Source organism: Ranitomeya variabilis, chromosome 4 (genome assembly GCF_051348905.1).
Source record: "Ranitomeya variabilis isolate aRanVar5 chromosome 4, aRanVar5.hap1, whole genome shotgun sequence".
Classification (NCBI taxonomy): Eukaryota; Metazoa; Chordata; class Amphibia; order Anura; family Dendrobatidae; genus Ranitomeya; species Ranitomeya variabilis.
Genome location: NC_135235.1, coordinates 633,993,722 through 634,018,124, shown reverse-complemented (window position 1 = coordinate 634,018,124; position 24,403 = coordinate 633,993,722). Strand labels below are relative to the sequence as shown.

At 47.0% G+C, this 24,403-nt stretch overlaps 1 protein-coding gene and 1 long non-coding RNA gene across 2 annotated transcripts in view; one reads left to right on the top strand and one right to left on the bottom strand.

Annotated features, from left to right (window-relative positions):
• Positions 1-17,101: 17,101 nt before the first annotated feature.
• On the bottom strand, positions 17,102-19,109 carry LOC143767334 (uncharacterized). The gene is made up of 2 exons (XR_013213695.1): positions 19,005-19,109; positions 17,102-18,081 (listed from the first exon to the last, which is right to left on the bottom strand). It is a non-coding gene; the product is annotated as an uncharacterized LOC143767334 (long non-coding RNA).
• Positions 19,110-19,168: 59 nt separating this feature from the next.
• LOC143767216 (uncharacterized) overlaps positions 19,169-24,403 on the top strand; it is a 92,740-nt gene continuing 87,505 nt past the window's right edge. Inside the window, exon 1 of the mRNA XM_077255364.1 lies at positions 19,169-19,196. The gene's annotated coding sequence lies outside the window, so the exon portion shown is untranslated. The remainder of the gene's footprint in view (positions 19,197-24,403) is intronic.

The following is a 24,403-nucleotide window of genomic DNA, read 5'->3' as shown; positions in this document are numbered from 1 at the left end:
GGGGAGGAGCAGGGTGGGCGCTTGTAGGATTGAAGGGTTTTCTGTGCAGGAAGCAGCGACATGTAAGAGCTGAAGGTTTGTGGCTAAATCCCAGTCGGCTAAAGGCCCAGGTCCTTCTGTGCACTGGGATTTAGCTTTCTCACACAGAGTCGGCTATTTCCCAGTCGGCAGAGGGACCAGGTTCTTTAGCCGACTTGGATTTCGCCTGCTCTATATAAGAATGCTAAATCCCAGCAGATAGAAGGACCCTCATTGTATATAGATATATATGAATCCTGTCATGTGATTTTTTTGCAGTAATATTGAGCCGCAGACTAGATCTGACATCTGATTACACATTTATTTATATGTGACAATTATACGCAAGAATTTTCCCCTTAATCCCAGTGTGTACAATATTCTGCGCCAATCTCATCCTCGTCCCGTTTTATTTACTGGTGATCATTTTTGTAGATCACACAACCACAGATTTTTTCCATGCATGCACCTAGGAGCGTTTTATCCCTCGGGCGATTTTTCCGTTTTTTTTTATTTTTTCCTTCCCATAACTTATTTATTTATCCATCCACATCGCCGTTGGGATTTTTATTTTATTTTGGCGGGACGTTCTTATTGATGCCACTTTGGCGCGGATACCATGTTTTGATCACCTCTTATTTCATTTTATTGCAATGTTGCGGCGACCAAAAAAAAGTCATTATGGCGTTTCTAGTTTTTTCTCGTTATGCCGTTTACTGATCAGATTATTTTACATTTTGATTGGTCAGACCTTTCTGAACACGTCAATTCCAAATTTATTTTTTTTAAATGGAGCAAAAGCGATATTTCTTTTTCTGATATTTTTATGTTATATGATGTAACTGCATCATGCGTTGTGAAGGGGTTAATACTATAATTATTGGCCAAATGGACCAGGTCCTTCTGCCGACTTGGATTTAGCCTGCTCTCTGTGAGAAAGCTAAATCCAAGTGGGATAAAGGACCAGGTCCCTTGCAGTGGTTTAATACCAGACTTAGTAAGCTAAAACACCAGGTCCTTCTGCCCACTTACCTTTAGCTTGCTGTATATAACAAAGTCTAGTGGGCATTGCAGTCCACCAGTGATTCACCAATCTGATGCACTGTAATGATCCCACTAGTTCACTGTCGGACTTCCGTACTGTAGTGCTGATGTGTCACGCTGGGGGCAGTCCGGCAATCCAACCTACTACAATGTTTCCGCCAGGTTATGCGTATTGCCGGTCACTGTGCTTCTTGAGTTCACCTCCAGTGACAGCTCAGAGGGTGCTGTGATAACCGCAAACTGTAATCTCCAGTGACCTCAGAGGTGGCGGCTTCCATGCCGCCCTTAGTGTGTGTACGGCGGACACGGGGAGTGGTCACGTTTTATGATGTCACTGTGGCTTCTGTATGTATTGGAGCAGGGGATCGTCTTGGGACCTCGATGTGGATTACGCTGGACCTTGTGGATCTCATTGAACCTGCAGGTGGTTTTTTTTTGGTAAATAGGTGAAAGAGGGTGTCTGTTTTTATATTTTAATTACATGTTTTTAATCTGTGTTTCTTTATTTTTACTTACAGTGTTAGGCCGGCCTCACACTTGGCGTAAGACAATACGCCACGTATTATACGTCCGTACTACGGCCGTAATACGGAGAAATGTTCCCAAAATATTGATCCGTAGTCAGGGTGTGTCAGCGTATTTTGCGCATGGCATCCTCCGTATGTAATCCGTATGGCATCCGTACTGCGAGATTTTCGCGCAGGCTTGCAAAACCGACATCTAATGGATTTATGTGCTCAAATGTTCGGGAAAACATATATACAGTATATATATATATATATATATATATATATATATGTCATTGAGACACATATATATATATTCTGTATTTAGATTTCATTCAGCGCGATATGTGTTAAAAGCCGGTAATTCAATTGCCGGCTTCTCATTTCTCCTGCACAAACCCGACAGGATATGAGACATGGTTTACATACAGTAAACCATCTCATATCCCCTTTTTTTTTGCATATTCCACACTACTAATGTTAGTAGTGTGTATGTGCAAAATTTCAGCGCTGTAGCTGCTGAAATAAAGGGTTAAATGGCGGAAAAAATTGGCGTGGGCTCCCGCGCAATTTTCTCCGCCAGAATGGTAAAGCCAGTGACCGAGGGCAGATATTAATAGCCAGGAGAGGGTCCATGGTTATTGGCCCCCCTGTGGCTAAAAACATCTGCCCCCAGCCACCCCAGAAAAGGCACATCTGGAAGATGCGCCTATTCTGGCACTTGGCCACTCTCTTCCCACTCCCTGTTGCGGTGGGATATGGGGTAATGAAGGGTTAATGCCACCTTGCTATTGGAAGGTGACATTAAGCCAGATTAATAATGGAGAGGCGTCAATTATGTCACCTATCCATTATTAATCCAATAGTACGAAAGGGTTAAAAAACACACACACACATGATTTAAAAGTATTTTAATGAAATAAACACAGCGGTTGTTGTAATAATTTATTGTTCTCTCAATCCATCAGGAACACCCTCGCTTGGAAAAATAATAAACGCACAAGATACATACCTTCTGGTGAACCGTCTCGTCCCACGAAGTAATCCATCTGAAGGGGTTAACTAATATTACAGGCAGGAGCCTTGCTAAATGCAGCTGTGCTCCGTGCTTGTAATTCCCCAGCGAATGAATGAAATGTAGGTCATTGACCTAAATTTCCTTCAGTCGCGGTGATGCGCCCCCTGGTGGATGTCCTCATATGACCTGGAGCGTGGGAAAAAGTTCCCAGGCTGCAGTTCATGAGAACATCCACCAGAGGGCGCCTCACCGCGACTGAAGGAAATTTAGGTCAATGACCTACATTTCATTCATTCGCTGGGGAATTACAAGCACGGAGCACAGCTGCATTTAGCAGGGCTCCTGCCTGTAATATTAGTTAACCCCTTCAGATAGATTACTTCGTGGGACGAGACTGTTCACCAGAAGGTATGTATCTTGTGCGTTTATTATTTTTCCAAGCGAGGGTGTTCCTGATGGATTGAGAGAACAATAAATTATTACAACAACCGCTGTGTTTATTTCATTAAAATACTTTTAAATCATGTGTGTGTGTGTTTTTTAACCCTTTCGTACTATTGGATTAATAATGGATAGGTGACATAATTGACGCCTCTCCATTATTAATCTGGCTTAATGTCACCTTCCAATAGCAAGGTGGCATTAACCCTTCATTACCCCATATCCCACTGCTACAGGGAGTGGGAAGAGAGTGGCCAAGTGCCAGAATAGGCGCATCTTCCAGATGTGCCTTTTCTGGGGTGGCTGGGGGCAGATGTTTTTAGCCACGGGGGGGCCAATAACCATGGACCCTCTCCTGGCTATTAATATCTGCCCTCGGTCACTGGCTTTACCATTCTGGCGGAGAAAATTGCGCGGGAGCCCACGCCAATTTTTTCCGCCATTTAACCCTTTATTTCAGCAGCTACAGCGCTGAAATTTTGCACATACACACTACTAACATTAGTAGTGTGGAATATGCAAAAAAAAAGGGGATATGAGATGGTTTACTGTATGTAATCATGTCTCATATCCTGTCGGGTTTGTGCAGGAGAAATGAAAAGCCGGCAATTGAATTACCGACTTTTCACTAACACCGCTGCGTATTTCTCGCAAGTCACACTGCTGGTCAGTGTGGAATCCGTATTTTTCTCGCCCCCATAGACTTTCATTGGCGATTTTTTTGCGCAATACGGTGACAAACGCAGCATGCTGCGATTTTGTACGGCCGTAGAAAGCCGTATAATACTGAACCGTAATATACGGCTAATAGGAGCAGCCCCATTGAGAATAATTGTGCCGTTTATTTTGCGAGTTTTACGGACGTAGTTTATGCGCTCATACGTCCGTAAAACTCGCTAGTGTGAGGCCGGCCTTAGTAAACGGGGTGTTTCATAGACACCTCTCTATTACTAACCCTGGGCTTGATGTCAGCTGTGATTTTTGACAAATCACAGTTGTAATTATACTTACAGCCCTGGCAAAAATTAAGAGACCACTACAAAATGTCCAGTTTGTCTGATTTTTCTCTTTATAGGTATATTTTGTAGTAAAATGTAAATTGTTCTTTTATTCTATAAACTTCTGACATGTCTCAGAATTTTCAAGCAAGAAATTTAGTATTTTTTTCTAACAAAGAAAAATGGTCAAAATTAAAAAAAAACAGTGCTTTCAGACCTCAAATAATGCAAAGAAAACAAGTTCATAATCATTTAGAAACAACAGTACTAATTTTTTAACTCCGGAAGAGTTCAGAAATAGTGATGAGTGAACGTGCTCGCCACTACTCGTTACTCGCCCGAGTATCAGGGTACTCGGCGAGCAGCGAGCATTTCCGGTATTATTAGGCGGTAACTGCAGTCTCCACCCAGCAGTTTTGGCGGACTTTAGAGACCCAATCACGGTGCAGGGATTGTCTGCCAGGCCATGAAACACGGCAGCCATCTTTGTTGTGTCGTGCAGTGATTGGCTGGGCCGTACAGCATCATCCCGAGTATAAGAGACCTGGCGAGGCCCTGCTCGCCGCATTCTGTTCCTGTTTCAGCGAGAATAGGGAGAGCTGCTGCCGAGATAAGGTCGGAATCGTGGTTTTTAGAGTTAGTGTAGGTCTGCAACTTACATCCACAACTCCTCAGAAACCAAAAGTCCTTTTTAGGGCTAATTTGTGGGTCCCGATATTGCAGCGCTAGGTAGGCAGGGCATAGCATATCCACATCAGTGCAAGGCCTGCAGGCACTGTATGTGCGTCCATTGCTCCCACTGCATCCCTCCCAAAGCTCCATAACTGCCTGCTGCTGCAGCTTATTTACTGTCTATATACCTATTTTTCCTTCTTTTTTTTCAAAAATTCCCCCCCCCCAAAAAAAAATACAGTCTGTTCTGTCAGACTGAGGCCTGTTGAAAAGTTATAGTTTGTCAGGCATACGTAGCATAGTTGTCTGAGCGACCCTTGTGCTCACTTTTTTTTGGTGTTTTAAATTCACTGAAAAAGGCCTCATATATCTGCGTGCTCCATGTTTGGTCATTGGAGGCCGGTGTACTTATTTTTTGACTGTGTGATAGTCATATTCTATACAGCGCTATTTCGTATCAAAAAAATTCAAAGGCCACAGATTTGCCAGTGTGGTATTTCCGTTACAGCCGTCATATATCTCTGTGCTCCAAGTTTGGGCATTGGAGGCTGGTGTACTTATTTTTTGGCTGTGTAATACTCAAATTATATACAGCACTATTTTGCATAAATTAACTTTAAAAAAAAAAATTGAATACAGTCTGTTAGGTCAGGCTGAGGCCTGCCTGGTGTTTGGGTTTGAAAAATCATAGATTTGCAGGCATACTGATCAGATATTATTTTGCTACTAATAAAGACATTTGTGTTGAGTATTTGAAATAGTGCAGTAGTCCATTTAAAATGGTTAAGGCAAGGGACGGGGAAGTGGACGTGATGCTGATGGTGCATCCAGAGGATGAGGCCGTGGGCAAGGTGAAAGTGGGCAACAACAAAGACCCACATCTTCTCGCTCGACATTCCTGTCCCAGTTTCTAGTGGACCGCAGCACACAACTATTGAAGCCAGAGCAGTGTGTAACGGTTGTTGGTTGGATAGCGGATAATGCTTCCAGTCACTTAGCCACCACCACCACCTTGTCTTCCGCACGGTCAAGTCTGAGTAGCCGTGAGTGAGGCCAGGATATTCCTCACCCTGATCCTCCTTCCTCCCACCATGCCGAGTGCCCTGAGACAACTGATCCCACACTTGGACACTCTGAAGAGCTGTTCAGTTTTCCATTTCAAGATTCAGAAATCTCTCCCAGTCAACTTGAAGTGGGGAAAGATGAGATCGGATGAAGAGCTGCCCAAAGCTTTGACCAGCCCCAGTCACACGAAGGCAATGGTGGGAAAGTGTCACAAAAGGTGGACCATGATGAGACACAATTTCTAGAAAGTCAGAAGGAGGAGCAGGGTGCAGATGTGGAAGACGAGGTACTGGATGACATAGTAACTGACCCAAGCTGGCAGGAGGACATGGGTAGCGAGGACACCAGCACAAATGGGGAAGGAGGCATATCCCCCAACAGGCAGGAAGAAGCAGTGTGGTGGCCACAGACTAGTGAAGAGTGAAGTTGCCATTCCACCTGTGTTCCTCCCGAGTCTGGCTATTTTTTACAAACTCTGCCGATAACCCTAAACAGGCCATTTGCAGCACCTGCCATGCCTGCTTCAGCAGGGGTAGCAAAACAACCAGCCTGACCACCAGCATGATCAGGCACATGCAAGCAAAGCACCTGACTTTGTGGGCTGAACCCCAGGCTCGAGGACCACTGCCTGCTGGTCACACCACTGCTTCTTCCACTGTTTTGCATAGAAGCCAATCCCCAGTACACCGTGCATGTGAAGATGCCTCTAGCCCTGCACCTGTTGTGGCCCACAGTCAAGCAGCACCATCAGCAAGCCCGTCCACGTCCTTGACCCAGCACAGCGTTCAGTTGTCTATAACCCAGTCTTTGGAACGCAAGCAGATATACCCAGCCAACGCCCCACAGGCCACAGTCCTCAATTCTAATATTTCTCTTCTGCTTGTGCTAGAAATGCTGCCTTTTAGGCTTGTTGAGACGGAAGCATTCCGCAACCTGATGGGGGCGGTCATCCCAAGGTACTCGGTCCCCAGTCGCCACTATTTCTCCCGGTGTGCCGTACCGGCATTACACCAGCATGTGTCCCACAACATTACCCGTGCCCTCAACTATGCTGTTACCGGGAAAGTCCACCTAACCACGGACACGTGGACAAGTGCTTGTGGGTAGGGATGGTACATCTCAATGACGGCACACTGGGTTAACATAGTGGAAGCCGGGACCCAGTTGGACCTTGGGATGGAACACATCCTCCCCATGCTGAGGATTACTGGCCCTATGTCAATCAGGGTTGCCCCCACAGTCTACAGCTCCTGCACCTCCTCCTCCTCCTCTTCATCCTCCATCTCTGAAATCAACACATCAGTCAGAAGCTGGAAGCACTGCAGCACTGCCTCAGTCAAGCGGCAACAGGGTGTGCTGAAGCTAATCTGCATAGGTGACAAACCGCACAATGCAGAAGAGTTGTGGACAGCGCTGAAAAAGCAGTCAGATGTTTGGATGACACCACTGAACCTACAGCCAGGCATGGTCGTGTGTGACAATGGCCGTAACCTGATGGCTACTCTGAGGCAAGGTGAGCTCATACACACACCTTGCTTGGCCCATGTGCTTAACCTCTTGGTTCAACGATTTCTGAAAAGCTACCCGGAGCTGCCGGATCTGCTAGTGAAAGTATGCCGTCTGTCTGACCTTTTTAGAAAGTCAGCTACAGCTTCAGCCGCCCTTGCCATGCTTCAGCAGCGTTTTCAGATTCCAGCTCACCGACTATTGTGTGATGTCCCCATCCCCACGCGCTGGAACTCTACGCTGCTGTTATGATCTGGTGGCCCAGGAGCAGCATGGACGAGCTCTGGAGTAGGTGGCCTCTATACTGACCGCAGACCCTGAACTTAACACGCAACTAGAAGTAGCCGTGGGATGTTCCTGTCACTCCCTAGACACCTCGTCACAGCCGGAGGGCTAATTACCCCTAAAGAAAGAAACAGGAAAACTATCTTGCCTCAGAGAAAATCCCCAAAGGAAAGACAGCCCCCCACAAATATTGACTGTGAGAAGAGAGGGAAATTACATACGCAGACTGAAAACAGAATTTGGCAAAGGAGGCCACGCTAGCTAGAAAGAAAAGACAGGACAGAGTACTGTGCGGTCAGTATTAAAATACTACAAAAATCCGCCACAGAGAATACGAAAATCTCCACACCTAACTAAAGGCATGGAGGGTAACTCTGCAACTCCAGAGCTTCCAGCTTGGCTGAATAAATCCTTACACAGACAAAGCTGGACAAGAAAAAACATAGCAATTCACTGAGCTATAAAGTCCACCGCATGTGGACTGCAAAAACAAAGCCAGGACTTATCTTTGATGATTTGGACAATCCAGCAGGAGAAACCAAGCAGAGATGTGAATCCTCCAGAAAACAATGGACAACTGGCACTGACTAAAGGATCCAGCCAGAATAAGTAGCCCAGTCAGAATTGGTAGTAAGTGAAAGCACCTGATGACTGCTGAGATCAGCAGCAGTACCACTTACAACCACCGGAGGGAGCCCAATAGCAGAATTCACAACACGCTGCATATGTTGGAAAGGATTTGTGAGCAGAAGAGGGCCGTTGTTGACTACCAACATCAACAAGGCCATCGAATTTCAGGTCAGACTCCACACATAAGACCTCAGGAGTGGACATGACAGGATGTCAGACATATGTAACATCCTCCAAAACTTTGAGGACATCACTATCCCGCTTCTCAGCATTCTGAAAAACTCTCTGCTCACAATCAGAGAGGATGCATTGCAGGCGGAGCACGAGAACATTGAGCAAGGAAACATACAGGGGGATTACACTCAGCCCAGCCTCATGTCTTCTCAACCTGGATTGGTAGGCAATGAGGAGGAGGAGGAAGAACAGGAGCTACTTTCATGTGCTATAGATGGTACTACAAACACATCTGTATTAGCTTCTGTTCAGTGGGGATGACCTGAGGACAGGGAGGAGGAGGAGGACAGCATCGTCAGTCGTCCTGTTGATGAGGACACGGAAGTCTTGCCTGTTAGCAGTCTGGCACGCATGGCTGACTTTATGTTGCACTGTATTTCACGTGACCCTCGGATTATCAAAATTTTGGGTGACACTCATTACTGGTTGGTGACACTTCTAGACCCACGCTACCAGGAGAACTTTCAATCTCTTCTGCCTGAGGCAGAGAGGTGTACTAAAATTTTGCAGTACCACAGGGCCCTTGTAGCGGAATTACTTAGAAAATTCCCATGTGAGAACGCTGGCAGCAGACGTCAAGAGTTTGTTGTACAACCAAGGACTCCAAGCAAGAGAGAGACAGAAGTACAATCCAGCTCAGGCAGGGGAACAATGGCCAAGTTCTGGGACAGTTTTCTCAGACATTCCCATCGTGGCGGCACAGAGGCAAGGGGCGCTGTCACAAGAAGTGCAATGTTTGGGAAGATGGTGAGGGAGTACCTTGCAGATCGTACAAACATCCTCCGGGATTCCTATGTGCCTTTGAATTATTGGGTATCCAAGCTGGACACGTGACATGAACTGGCTCTCTACACCTTGGAGGTCCTGGCCTGCCCTGCTGCTAGCGTTCTGTCAGAGAGGAGTTTTAGTGCCGCTGGTGGAATTATAACAGAAAAGCGCATCCGCCTGTTAACTGAAAATGCTGACAGGCTGACTCTTATAAAAATGAACAAGGCCTGGATTGGGAAAGACTTCTGTACACCACCAAGTGAAAACAGCGAAACATAACCTCAAATACATTCTCTCTTTTGGGGAGGAGTATTCTCATGTACCTCTTCACAATCCCACATGGGTATACGTTTACAGATTTGGTCTGTTTGTTCTTATCCTCATCCTCTTCATCCAGAACCAATATATCACCAGGGTGAACGTGGTCTGTACGGTGCATTTTGGCCAAGGATGCTGTGATGGCACTTATTTTTTTTAAAAAAAGGACAACACGTTGGGGAACTGGGCATGACATTACATTGGGCCTACTTCTTAACTCGGTCGCCTGCAATCTGTCCTGTATCTGCCAGTAGATCACCAGGGTGAACGTGCTCTGTACGGTGCATTTTGGCCAAGGGGGCTGTGATGGCACTCTCTTATTTTTTTTAAAAAGGATCCCACACTGGAGAATTGGGCATGACATTCCATTGGGCCGACTTCTTAACTCGGTCTCCTGCAATCTAAAATGTTCCTGCCACTAGATCACCAGGGTAAACGTGCTCAGTACTGTTATAGGCCGTTGATATTTGGGTTAGGGGCATGCGATGGCACTAGTGCACTTTTAAAAAAGGTACCCCCATTGGGGAATTGTTTGGCAGATCATGCACTGCATTACAAGTCTCAGAGACCCACACCACTACATTGGCCCTAATTCTTAACTCTGTCTCCTGCAATGTCTCTTCCTTATCTCCGACGACATGACCTGGGTGAACATGCTTTGTATTGTTATAGGCCTGGGCATGGGTGGCTGTGATGGCAATAGTATATTTTTAAAAAAGGTACCCCCCATTGGTGAAACCAGATCCTTGATGGCAAACACTTCACATTTGTGTACCTTAAAGAGCTCACTGGAAAAGCTCCTTTTTGTGTTGCCTGGTTGCGCAAATTGGACACAAAACACTTCATATAAATTTGATAATGCAATGATGTTAGTTCGGCTCAGTAGTTTATTACAAATATTTCTTTGTCCACTATATTAGTTTCTCTCCTTGAGAGCCATAACTTTGGCTGCCTCAAATGTACAAATGGCGAATATACAAATGGCGATTTGTAAACAAGATTGAAATACTGTACACCGAATGCATTCAGACAATCACATAGCTGCATTTCTTGTAAAACATTTACAGATGTGACAGACAATGCTCATAGTGACACAATCTTGATAAATGTTTGTTTTCTCACTTCAGAAACAGTTCGAAGCCTCTATATGTTTGCTGTTTGTCATTGTAAAACATAAAGGTTTACTGAAAGTCTGCCTGTGGTGGTTTGATCTAAATCCTTGTGGCTTTTATATTCTAGTGGTTTATGGCCACTCGTCTGATGACTCCATGATATCTCAGTTTAACCCTAGAACACATACCTGGGGCCTCGCAGGCCTGCCAGGTTACTTGTTTTCTATTTTCTGTAAAAGTACTTTAGTTAGAATTTTGAAACTCTAGGTATTCCTCAGGTATATAGTTGTTAGTAATTTCCAGTTAGTCATATATTTTTATGTTACAGACATTACGGTATAACAACCTTTGTGAAGGAAGCAATTAAGAAAGATTCTCCATTTTGTGTTTTTCGACTCCATTTTGTTGTTTTGATATAAATTTTGTTAGTAGGCTTAAGTTTACAGCTGTTATGAGACTTTGATGAGACCTTGATTGTTGCAACCTCGGTAGAACGTGAGACTGAGGGTGTATTGTTCTACAAGACTTTGACGCACAGATTGTTCCTGCATTCTTATAGGCTAAGAACTGTGAGCGTGTTCTTATGCTGATTGGTTGAAGTATAATTTCTATGACTATGATAAGGGGCTAGAGAGATCAGCTTGATCCCCCCCAAACAGAGACACACGTCTCCGTCTGGTCATTTTCAGTTGCCGGCAACACCTTGTATATTAATTTGGAAATCACTGAGTTAACCGTGAAGGATCACCTTAGATCCTCCCTCAACACCTTTTTTTGGGACTACCCCATATTCACGCACCTGGGGCCTTTTAGGCCTGTACTAGGTTTACATGTGATACTCAATCTTTTTGTCTGTATTGTTGCTGCGGAAGAACTTTTATGACTCTGCTATTGCTGGGAAGAGTGTGGATTCTGCATGACAGCGCTGCTATATTTGTCCAAAGCTCCCAGCATAGAGACCCGAACCAATAAGAACATGACAGGAAGTATTGATAATATTATTTTATTAATTCATTTATTAGTAGCAATAGTGACAACCATTAAAAAGATATTTATTTGTTTTTTTTTTTAAATAAAATACATATATAAATATATTCCAAAGTATGTGCGCAATTAAAACCGCAAAATTATAGGGCCAGCCAAATCCTCATCGTATATTACAAGTGGCAATTTATCCCATATGCACACTAAATTTAAGTATATATATATATATATATATATAAATAAAAATCAATATGTGCCAGTGATAAAAAAATCACACAAAATATATATCAAAAAGTAAGAAGTCAGTCTTAAAAAATCATGGTGACAATGTGGAACAATATGTAAAGTGCCAAGTGCAACAAGTTAATTACCACTCAAGCGACCTCTAGTGCAAAGAAAAAAACAGCAAAAAAGGGCCAAATAATTGAAAATGCTATGTGCCAATGCAATGGGAATGCCAATTACTTACTATAATAGATCGGGTGAAATGATCCCAGGCTGCTAGCGGTTAAATAATGCGCACCCCGACGTGCGTTTCAGACCCGCAGTCCTTTGTCAGGAATAAATCGGTACCGGAGTTATCCGTGTCCGTGTGCCTGGGAACTCACGTAGGCCATACGTGCGGCACACGTATGGCGAGTGGGTACCACACGGAGCGTGTGGTACCCACGCGTGTGGTACCCTGCATCGTGCTGAAGCCGCCATTCATATGTTCCCTGCAGCAGCGTTTGCTGCAGAGAAAATATGAATAATAGTGTTTAAAATAAAGATCTATGTGTCCCCCGCCCTCCCACCCCCTGTGCGCCCCCCCACCCCCTGTGCGCCCCCCCGCTGTTCAGAAAATACTTACCCGCCTCCCTCGCTGCTTCCTGGTCTGGCCGCGGCTTCTAGTGTATGCGGTCACGTGGGGCCGATCATTTACAGTCATGAATATGTGGCTCCACCTCCCATAGGGGCGGAGCCGACTATTCATGATTGTAAATGAGCGGTCCCACGTGACCGCATACAGTAGGAGGCGCGGGGCAGAGAGGAAGGAGTGACAGCCAACGTGGGAGCAGGTGAGTATTTTCTGAACAGCGGGGGGGCGCACAGGGGGTGGGGGGGCGCACAGGGGGTGGGAGGGCGGCGGACAGATAGATCTTTCTTTTAAACACTATTATTCATATCTTCTATGCAGCAAACGCTGCTGCAGGGAACATATGAATCGCGGCTTCAGCACCATGTGGGGGGGACAGCGCTTACTGTTGCGCTGTCTCCTGCACGCACACGGACCCCAGACGGAGAACGTCCGTGCGAGGTCCGTGTTTTACACGGACCCATTGACTTTAATGGGTCCGTGTAATACGTGCGCTCCCACGAACACTGACATGTCTCCGTGTTTGGCACACAGAGACACGGTCCGCAAAAAATCAATGACATCTGAACAGATGCATTGATTTTTATGGGTCTACGTGTGTCAGTGTCTCCAGTACGTGAGGAAACTGTCACCTCACGTACCGGAGGCACTGACGTGTGAAACCGGCCTTAGGCTGTGTTCCCAGTAGCGCTGGGGTCCGCCAGGAGGGGATCCGTAATGGATCTGACCTCCTGGTAACTCCAGCTAAGGCTCCCGGAATGGCGGGATTCCACCAGCCTTAGCTGGGGTCACCAGGAGGTCAGATCCATTACGGATCCCCTCCTGGCGGACCCCAGCGCTAGTTGGAATGCATCCTTACCTTGCAATTGTAAAATAAATTTTGAAAAGTATTTTTGACATTTCCCAGTGAATGCATTTGTAGTGGTTGAAAGCAATGTTAAAGTTGAAAAACGCTTCAAAAACGCTGCGTCTGAACTAAGCCTAAGAGGGAGAGGAAATTTTCGGTCTGGGGTTAAATATTTGGCCTTACAGGCAAGTGATTAACCTACAAAGGATGTACCTTGACATATTTCGCAGCAAAACCCGTTTTGGTTTCGTTTTAATGTGTTTTTTGTGGCACCGGGAAAAATGGCATGAATCTCGGAAAAAAATGATTAAGGCCGGTTTCACACTTGCGTTGGTAGCAGCAGCGGACTTCCTCCGTGAAGCCCCGCCCTCCGCCACTAGCTCCGCCTATTTCTGCATGCGGCCGGCATGCAGCCTGTGTACCTATATTTAACATTAGGTACGCAGGTCAGGCCGCAGTATGCAGAAGCTGCCGCATGCGTCGCTTTGACGATGCGGAGACCAGCGTAGGACGCAGCTTGTAGCAATTTTTTTTTTCAAAACGACGCATGCGGAAGCATCCGCATACTGCGGCACGACCTGCGTACCTAATGTTAAATATAGGTACACAGGCTGCATGCCGGCCGCATGCAGAAATAGGCGGAGCTAGCGGCGGAGGGCAGGGCTTCACGGAGGAAGTCCGCAGCCCTCCGCAGCTGCTACCAACGCAAGTGTGAAACCGGCCTAAGGCTGTGAACTAGGAGTCAGGAATGCTTCTAGGGCTTATCCCCATGATGTTCCTGTGTCTTTTGAGCAGTGTTTCCATCATTTTCAGATGTTTTTAGAAATTAAAAGGACCCCCGGGGGGGATCGCAGTAAAAATACTCGGGTCTCCCGTAGACTTATTGGGTTCGCTGTTCTGGCCGAGTACCTGAGTATTCCAATTTGCTCGACCCGAGCAACGAGCACCCGAGCATTTTAGTGCTCGCCCATCACTATTCAGAAATTAATATTTTGTGTAATAACCATAATTTTTAATCACAGCTTACATGCATCTTGGCATGCTTTCCAGCAGTGTTTCACACTGCTTCTGGCGCAAAAATGTAAGCAGTTCTTCTTTGTTTGATGGCTTGTGACTATCCATCATCCTCTTGATTACATTCAAAGTTTTCCAATTGGGTTCACGTCTGGAGAATGGACTGCCCATGACAGGGTTTTGATGTGGTGGGTTCTTAATTTTTTGCCAGAGCTGTATATATTACCCCAATTGCCACTGCACAAAAGCAATCAGGAACAGCTGAGTCGATGCTCAAGAATTAGCGCTTCTAATAGATGCTCCATTTCTCGTGCAGCTGAGGACTAGTCTTATTAGTGTTGGTAGGGGCCAATATCCATGGACCTTCACAGCTTTTTAACATCAGCCCTTAGCTGTCTGTTTTGCCTTAGCTGGTTATTAAAAATGGAGGGGGCCCCAATTAATTTTTTGGGTGAGTCCACCCATTTTTTAATAACCAGCTAAGAAAAAGCAGACAGCTGTTCACTGATTAATAGGCTGAAAAGGTAAATGTTTATTGGGCCCTTCCCAGCATAATGAGACCAGCTCACAGCCAATGTGGTCTCGAACTTTCGTTCTGTAAAACGGGGGTAGTAAGCGGTAAAGGTGAAAAATGGAACAAAAAGGGGGTAAGCAGGACAATAGCCCTGAAAACAAATATGGATAGTAAGATCACTTAAAATAACAGAGAATAAAAAGTAATAATAATAATCTTGAAAAAAGAGGCATAGGTCCAAATGTAGGAGGAGGTGTAGTAGGTGGATGAGCTTGAGGCAAATGTGGCGATGAAGGTGGAAGAGGCAGGGGATGAGGTATGCAACAGTTTTTGGGGTTTTTTTTAGGGACAGCACTTAGAAGAACATAATATAAAATAAAAAAGAACAATGTAGATACAGTAGTCGGATGTCCTAGTGGAGGAGGAGGTGGTGTAGGTGGACTAGCAGGAGGTGGACATTGCAGTGTAGGTGGAAGAGGCAGGTCTGATGGTATCCAACATTATTTTTGTGGATTTTATTTCTCTTCCTTTTTGGTAAGGCCCCAAAATAAAACAAATGGCAAATAAAATATAACAATGTCTTGGTGCAGATGGTACATTTGTCTGGTTTGCCAGAGGTACAGACAAGTCCTGTGGACTCCACTCCTGGTTTCTTTTAATGAATGCGAGAGTGCCCACGTTGACTTTGGACAGGTAGATGCGCCCACGTGTGATATCCCCTGCTGTGATAAACACATGTTCCAACATTACACTTGCCACGGGGCATGCTGGCACTTCCAAGTCAAAAAGTACAAGCGTAGGCCATGTGTCCAGTTTGGAAACCAAGAAGTTAAATGGGCAGACCCAACTTAGTACATGCAGATGTGTGGACATGGACATGTACTCTTCCACCATGTTGTTATAACGCTGGCACCTGGTTGTATAGACCGTATCAGATGGTGGTGCTGGATGCTGTGTCATGCTGATTAATTTTTTTCACATTTTAGCCATGTTAACCCTCCCTTCTGAGGTGGTGCCCCAGCTGCGTTGGCGACTTCCTCCTCCTCTGCCTTGTGTTTCTTCTGTCAGGTGGGAATGCCGTCAGTAGTGCCCCTACCAGCATGTGCTTGTATTCACACATTTTGCCATCCCGCTCCAGTGATGGAAGTAATAATGGTACTTTGTCTTTGCAGCAGGGATCCAGCAGGGTGGCCACCCAGTAATCAGTAGGGGTATGATCTGGGCAACTCTGCGGTCGTTGCGCAGGCACAGCAGACTGTATTGGCTCATTCCTCCCTCTCTCTGTTGGAGTCCCTCAAGGCTCTGTCCTGGGGCCCCTAATTTTTTCCATCTATACCCTTGGCCTAGGATAACTCATAAAGTCCCATGGTTTCCAGTATCACCTGTATGCTGATGACACTCGGATCTACCTCTCTCACCCAGATGTCACCTCTCTGCTGTCCAGAATCCCGAAGTGTCTATCAGCCATATCCTCCTTCTTCACCTCTCGCTTCCTAAAACTCAATGGAGACAATGCCGATCCCCCCTACCTGATTTATCTATTATGGTAAGCAGCATCACGCTCTCCCACACCTGAAATCCGCTGCCTCACGGTAACTCTCGACTCTGCCCTGTCCATCAAACCGCACGTCCAAACTCTTGCCACCTCCAACTCAAACATATTGCCAGAATCCGTCCCTTCCTCTGCCCTCAATCTACTAAAATGCTTGTGCATGCCCTCATCTCTCGCCTCGACTACTGCAACATCCTCCTCTGTGGCCTCCCCGCTAACTTTCTTGCACCACTCCAGTCTGTCCTCAACTCTGCTGCCCGGCTAATCCACCTCTCTACTTCCGTTTCTCCCCTCTGCAAATCCCTCCACTGGCTCCCAATTCCACAACGAATCCAGTTCAAACTACTAACACTGATCTACAAAGCCATCCACAACCTGTCCCCTCCCTATATCTCTGAACTAATCTCCCAATATCTTCCCGTAATCTTCGATCCTCCCAAGACCTCCTACTCTCCTCCACACTTATTTGTTCCTCACACAACCGCCTCCAAGATTTCTCCCCAATATCCCCCATCCTCTTGAATTCCACGCCTCAACACGTCCGATTATCCACCACCCTTGGATCCTTCAGACGGAACCTGAAAACCCATCTCTTCAGGAAAGCCTACAGCCTGCAATAACCATTCTGCCGCCTCACCACCACCCGAGCTGCTGCACCCCCGACCTTTTGTCTCTTCCCCATAGAATGTAAATCCGCAAGGAAATGAAATTTCAACTCATAGCTGTCAAACAAGTTTATTACAAGTCAAATAGTTAGAAATAAAAAAAAGAGAAATATATAAGTATGCATACATACAAATCAATAATAAAGAGTTTTAGAAATCAAAACAATGAATTAAACATTAAAGACAGATTAATTACAAAAAAGAAAAACACATTTTGTACCAAAGTCCCCTGTGCTTTAGCTGCAAAAATTGTATTGTGGTGCTTAAAGGAAACCTGTCACCCCCAAAATCGAGGGCGAGCTAATCCCACCAGCATCAGGGGCTTATCTACAGCATTCTTTAATGCATTCTGTAATGCTGTAGATAAGCCCCTGATGTATCCTTAAAAATTAGAAAAAGAGGTTATATTATACTCACCCAGGGACACTCCCAGTCCTGTCCGATGGGCATCGCGGTCCGGTCTGGCGCCTCCTATCTTCATCGGATGACGTCCTCTTCGTGTCTTCACGCTGCGGCTCCAGCACAAAGTACTGCAGTGTGCAGGCCCCAGGCCTCTCTGACCTTTCCCGGCGCCTGCGCACCGCAGTGTGAAGACAAGAAGAGGAAGTCATCCTATCAAGATGGGAGGCCCAGGACTGGACCGCGACTTGGATTGGACCGCCCGCGTGAGTATAATATAACCTCTTTTTCACATCTTTTAGGATACATTGGAGGCTTAACTACAGCATTACAGAATGCTGTAGATAAGCCCCTGATGCGGGGAGACAGAGGGAGAGCGGGGAGACAGAGGGAGAGCGGGGAGACAGAGGGAGAGCAAATCGAGAAAAAGGTTTGGTTTTTTTTGTTTTTTTTTTTAAGTAATTATACTCATCTATCTGACATTATCAGATGCACACAGTGTCATCCCTTTGGGTCCTCACATGGATTGTGGGGGCACCGCCATTCCACTTGGTGAAAAGAAGTCCAGTGATGTAATGACATCTGCAGGGAGGTCACTGCTCTGGGGGGCACAAGATGGGGAAAAGTCACAACACCTAGAATAAAACAGAAAAAAAAAAATCATGCAGAAAACTGGATACAAGTAGTGGCTGACACCAGTGGCCATCGGGCTAATACTGAGCAGCACAGAGTGCGAAGGGAGAATAAAGCCAGGGATCTGGAGACATTGTTGTAAAGCTGTTTCGCTCCCAGAGGTCATAGGTCAGTCTTCAACCTGACAGCAGGTGTCCCCAATAATTTAACAGGACCGACTCCTCACCATCAGGCAGAGATTCTCATGCCAAGTAATATCAATCCCTCAGATCTCCATCATCATTCATCCCCTCCCCTGTTCGCCCCCACACACAGCACTATACTTCCCTGCACCCCCCACCGCAAGTGACATCACACACACTGACCTGCAGAGCACGTGACATCAGCCCCCCACACCACACAGACCCATGCGAGTAACATCAGCCCCATTCTGCAGGTAGACCCCCCTGCACGCAGATCCCCCACGCATGCAACATGACCCCCTTCCCAACAGACACCCAGCACCGCTAGCAAGGAACATGACCCCCTTCCCACTGAGACCCCAGCATGCAGTCTCCCTTCCCCAGGCAGGCCCCTCCAGCACGCAGTCCCATGCAAACATCTCTCCCTTCTCCCCAGGCGGACCCCCCGTCCAGCATGCACATGCAGCCCCATGCAAGCACCCCCCCCCATTCTCCCCAGGCAGCCCCATGCAAGCACCACCACCCCATTCTCCCCAGGCAGCCCCATGCAAGCAACACCACCCCATTCTCCCCAGGCAGCCCCATGCAAGCAACACCACCCCATTCTCCCCAGGCAGCCCCATGCAAGCAACACCACCCCATTCTCCCCAGGCAGCCCCATGCAAGCAACACCACCCCATTCTCCCCAGGCAGCCCCATGCAAGCAACACCACCCAATTCTCCCCAGGCAGACTCCCACTTACCTGATCTGTGACTTTATAGAATGACCCCAAATCTTGCACAAAAATCCTCGAAATCCAGCCATGACATCCACAGCCTCCTCCTGTCTGCTCTATGGAGGAAGAGGCGCCGCCCCTTCTGGTCACATGGGCAGAGGTCCTTTAGCCGACTTGGATTTAGCCTCTACCAAGAGCTGAAGGGAGAAGTCTGCACTGGTGAGCAGTAATGGGGGAGCAGGGACTGTGTGATAGAGGGGGCAGGACTCAGTCCTGGGGGGCACCGGGACTCTGCACATTAGGGTACAGCCGGCTCCACATGTAAGAGCTGAGGGGAGAAGTCTGCACTGGTGAGCGGTAATGGGGGAGCAGGGACTGTGTGATAGAGGGGACAGGACTCAGTCCTGGGGGGCACCGGGACTCTGCACATTAGGATACAGCCGGCTCCACATGTAAGAGCTGGGGGGAGAAGTCTGCACTGGTGAGCGGTAATGGGGGAGCAGGGACTGTGTGATAGAGGGGACAGGACTCAGTCCTGGGGGGCACCAGGACTCTGCACATTAGGGTACAGCCGGCTCCACATGTAAGAGCTGAGGGGAGAAGTCTGCACTGGTGAGCGGTAATGGGGGGCAGGGACTGTGTGATAGAGGGGACAGGACTCAGTCCTGGGGGGCACCAGGACTCTGCACATTAGGGTACAGCCGGCTCCACATGTAAGAGCTGAAGGGAGAAGTCTGCACTGGTGAGCGGTAATGGGGGGCAGGGACTGTGTGATAGAGGGGACAGGACTCAGTCCTGGGGGCACCGGGACTCTGCACATTAGGGTACAGCCGGCTCCACATGTAAGAGCTGAGGGGAGAAGTCTGCACTGGTGAGCGGTAATGGGGGAGCAGGGACTGTGTGATAGAGGGGACAGGACTCAGTCCTGGGGGCACCGGGACTCTGCACATTAGGGTACAGCCGGCTCCACATGTAAGTGCTGAAGGGAGAAGTCTGCACTGGTGAGCGGTAATGGGGGAGCAGGGACTGTGTGATAGAGGGGACAGGACTCAGTCCTGGGGGGCACCGGGACTCTGCACATTAGGGTACAGCCGGCTCCACATGTAAGAGCTGAAGGGAGAAGTCTGCACTGGTGAGCGGTAATGGGGGAGCAGGGACTGTGTGATAGAGGGGGCAGGACTCAGTCCTGGGGGGCACCGGGACTCTGCACATTAGGGTACAGCCGGCTCCACATGTAAGAGCAGAAGGGAGAAGTCTGCACTGGTGAGCGGTAATGGGGGGCAGGGACTGTGTGATAGAGGGGGCAGGACTCAGTCCTGGGGGGCACCGGGACTCTGCACATTAGGGTACAGCCGGCTCCACATGTAAGAGCTGAAGGGAGAAGTCTGCACTGGTGAGCGGTAATGGGGGAGCAGGGACTGTGTGATAGAGGGGACAGGACTCAGTCCTGGGGGGCACCGGGACTCTGCACATTAGTGTATGTGGTCATCGTCAACGTTTCCCGTCTCCAGAAGCACGCCCATCAAGGTGCCCTATGACCGAGGCAATCACTACAGCAATCAATCGGATATGGACATCAGCCCCCCAAAATTACCAGCCTGTTATTTCCGATTTCATGGTCAACCCAGGAATCCAATTTGAAGCTGTAGGCCTCACTGAATTGGACTTTTTCACATTTTTCTTTCATTGAGGAAATAATACATTTTATGGTGGCCCAGACAAATTTGAATGCCTATCAATATTTCACCCAAAACCATGTCATCATAGAGGGGAATACGAAAGGACCCAATTTAACATTGTAAAACCTGCCCAGAGAAACTTGGCCTTTGCATTAAGAATTGCTTCAAAGTGTACCACACTTTCATAAATCTAAAAAGTTTGGTTTTACAGTGTTGACATAACACATTTTTATAATCTGATGTTTCCCGCATAACTTACACATACCACCACGTCATAAATTCATACACTAGCAAAACTATAAGGATTATAATAATTATTATAACTATGCGTCTAGATAAATTTCCACTGTTTAGGCACACCAGGGGCTCTCCAAACACAACATGATGCCTGCATCAAAGTCTGCATTCTAAAATGCCACTTCTTCCCTTCAAATAATAATAAATAATAATCATTTTATTTATATAGCGCCAACATATTCCGCAGCGCTTTACAAATTATAGAAGGGACTTGTACGGACAATAGACATTACAGCATAACAGAAATCACAGTTCAAAATAGATACCAGGAGGAATGAGGGCCCTGCTCGCAAGCTTACAAACTATGAGGAAAAGGGGAGACACGAGAGGTGGATGGTGACAATTGCTTTAGTTATTCAGACCAGCCATAGTGTAAGGCTCGGGTGTTAATGTAAAGCTGCATGAACCAGTTAACTGCCTAAGTATGTAGCAGTACAGACACAGAGGCTATTAACTGCATGAAGTGTATGAGAACATGATGCGAGGAGCCTGATTGTTTTTTTTTTTTTTTTTTTTTTTGAATGGGTCACACAGGGATAGTTTGGCCTACCGCCTCAACGCATTAACCTATCTGAACAAATGAGTTTTTAGGGCGCGCTTAAAACTGTGGCGATTGGGGATTAATCATATTAACCTAGGTAGTGCATTCCAAAGAGTCGGCGCAGCACGTGTAAAATCTTGGAGACGGGAGTGGGAGGTTCTGATTATTGAGGATGCTAACCTGAGGTCATTTGCGGAGCGGAGGGCACGGGTAGGTTGGTAGACTGAGACCAGAGAGGAAATGTAGGGTGGTGCTGAGCCATGGAGTGCTTTGTGGATGAGGGTAGTAGTTTTGTACTGGATTCCGGAGTGGATGGGTAGCCAGTGTAATGACTGGCACAAGGTAGAGGCATCGGTGTAACGGTTGGTGAGGAATATGATCCTGGCACCGGCATTCAGGACAGATTGGAGCGGGGAGGGTTTGGTAAGAGGGAGGCCGATTAGTAGAGAGTTACAATAGTCCAGGCGAGAATGAATAAGTGAAACCGCAGGAGTTTTATCAGAGTCGAAAGTAAGAAAAGGGCGAATTCTAGAAATGTTTTTGAGATGCAGATAAGAAGAGCGAGCCAGTGATCGGATGTGGGGGGTGAATGAAAGCTCCGAATCAAGTATGACCCCAAGGCAGCGGGCATGTTGCTTTGGAGTAATGGTGGAACTGCACACGGAGATGGCAATGTCAGGCAAAGGTAGGTTAATAGAGGGAGAGAACATGAGGAGTTCAGTTTTTGACAGGTTCAGTTTCAGATAGAGGGAGGACATGATGTTAGAAACAGCGGTAAGACAATCACTGGTGTTTTCTAAAAAGGTCGGCGTGATATCAGGAGAAGAAGTGTATAATTGGGTGTCGTCAGCATAGAGATGGTACTGGAAACCAAATCTACTGATTGTTTGTCCAATAGGGGCAGTATACAAAGAGAAGAGGAGGGGGCGTAGGACTGATTCTTGAGGAACCCCAACAGTAAGGGGAAGGTGAGAGGAGGAGGCACCAGCAAATGATACAGTGAAGGAGCGGTCAGAGAGATATGAGGAGAACCAGGAGAGAACTGTGTCCTTGAGGCCGATGGAGCAGAGCATAGTGAGGAGGAGCTGATGATCCACAGTGTCGAATGCTGCGGACAGATCCAGGAGAATTAGCATGGAGTAGTGACCATTAGATTTATCTGTTAGTAGGTCATTAGAGACTTTAGTGTGGGCAGTTTCAGTAGAGTGTAAAGAGCGGAAACCAGATGGAAGAGTGTCGAGAAGAGAGTTTTCTGAGAGATAGCGGGTAAGACGGGAGTGGACCAGGCGTTCGAGGAGTTTGGAGATGAAGGGAAGATTAGAGACAGGTCTATAATTAGCGGCACAGTTTTGATCGAGGGATGGTTTTTTAAGTAATGGATGTATGATGGCATGCTTAAATGATGGAAAAATACCGGAAGTGAGAGAAAAGTTGAATATTTTTGTTAGGTGAGCGGTGACAGCCGGGGAAAGGGACTGGAGGAGATGTGATGGAATGGGGTCACTGGTGCAAGTGGTTGGGCGAGAAGATGCAAGGAGCCTGATTACTTCTTCTGTAACTGGTTCAAAGTCAGAGAGTGAACTAGATGCTGTGGGGGAGGGAGGACAGTGCATGGTATGAAGAGATTGGGAGATGATTTCCTGTTGAATGTGGTCAATATGTTCTTTGAAGTAATTGGCCAGATCGTCAGCGCGGAGATCCGTGGTTGGGGCCTGCACTCTTGGGTTGAGTAGGGACTGGAAAGTGTCAAAGAGACGTTTAGGGCTATTGGATAGTGAGGTGATGAGGGTGTTGAAATAGGTTTGTTTGTAGCATGAACTTATAATGGATGAAATCTTGGGGTAGATTGAATTTTCTCCACAGACGTTCGGCGCACCTGGAGCACCGCTGCAGGAAACGTGTTTGCAACGTGTGCCACGGTTGTCGCTGTCTGTGCCAAGTTGTTCTATGTATAGGAGGTGCAGCTTCATCCAGGGCACTTTGCAGGGTTTCATTGTAATGCTTCAGAGCAGAATCAGGACATGAGATGGAGGAGATTGGGGCCAATGAGGACTGCAAGTTCTTCATAAGTTTCTGGGTGTTAATGGCCTGTATGTTTCTATAAGTGTGAAAAGTGGGGGTGACCTGAGCGGGATGGCAGTTCTTGATAGAGAATGAAAGAAGGTTGTGGTCAGAGAGCGGGAGAGGGGAGTTTGTGAAATCATCCACTGAGCAAAGCCGGGAGAAGACCAAGTGGCGGGGGAGTTTCCATCTTCATGTGTTGGAGAGTTAGTATACTGCGAGAGGCCGAAAGAGGAGGTTAGAGATAAAAGGTGAGAAGCAGATGGGGAGAGGGGAGAAGCAATGGGGATGTTGAAATCACCCATGATGAAGGTGGGGGTGTCACGGGAGAGAAAGTGTGGAAGCCAGGTGGAAAAGTGATCCAGGAACTGAAGAGAGGGGCCTGGAGGACGATACACCACCGCCACTCGCATGGAGAAGGGGATGTAGAGTCTGACAGCATGGACCTCAAACGAAGGGAGGGTACTTGGGGGATAACTTGGAAGGTACATTTGGGTGAAAGGAGCGATATCAATAATCATAAGTCATACATTACATTGGAAATGGTAGGAGTCTAAGGCCATGTTCACACTTTGCGGGTTCTCCCCGCAGCGGATTTGATAAATCTGCAGGGCAAAACCGCTGCGGTTATCCCTGCAGATTTATCGCGGTTTGTTTTGCGGTTTCCGCTGCGGGTTTCCGCCTATACTATTGATGCTGCATATGCAGCAATATGCAGCATCAATAGTAATGTTAAAATAAAAGAAAAAGGTTATATACTCACCCTCTGACGTCCCGATCTCCTCGGTGCTGCACCCGGCGCTCCGGTTCCAAAGATGATGTGCGAGAAGGACCCTTCGTGACGTCAC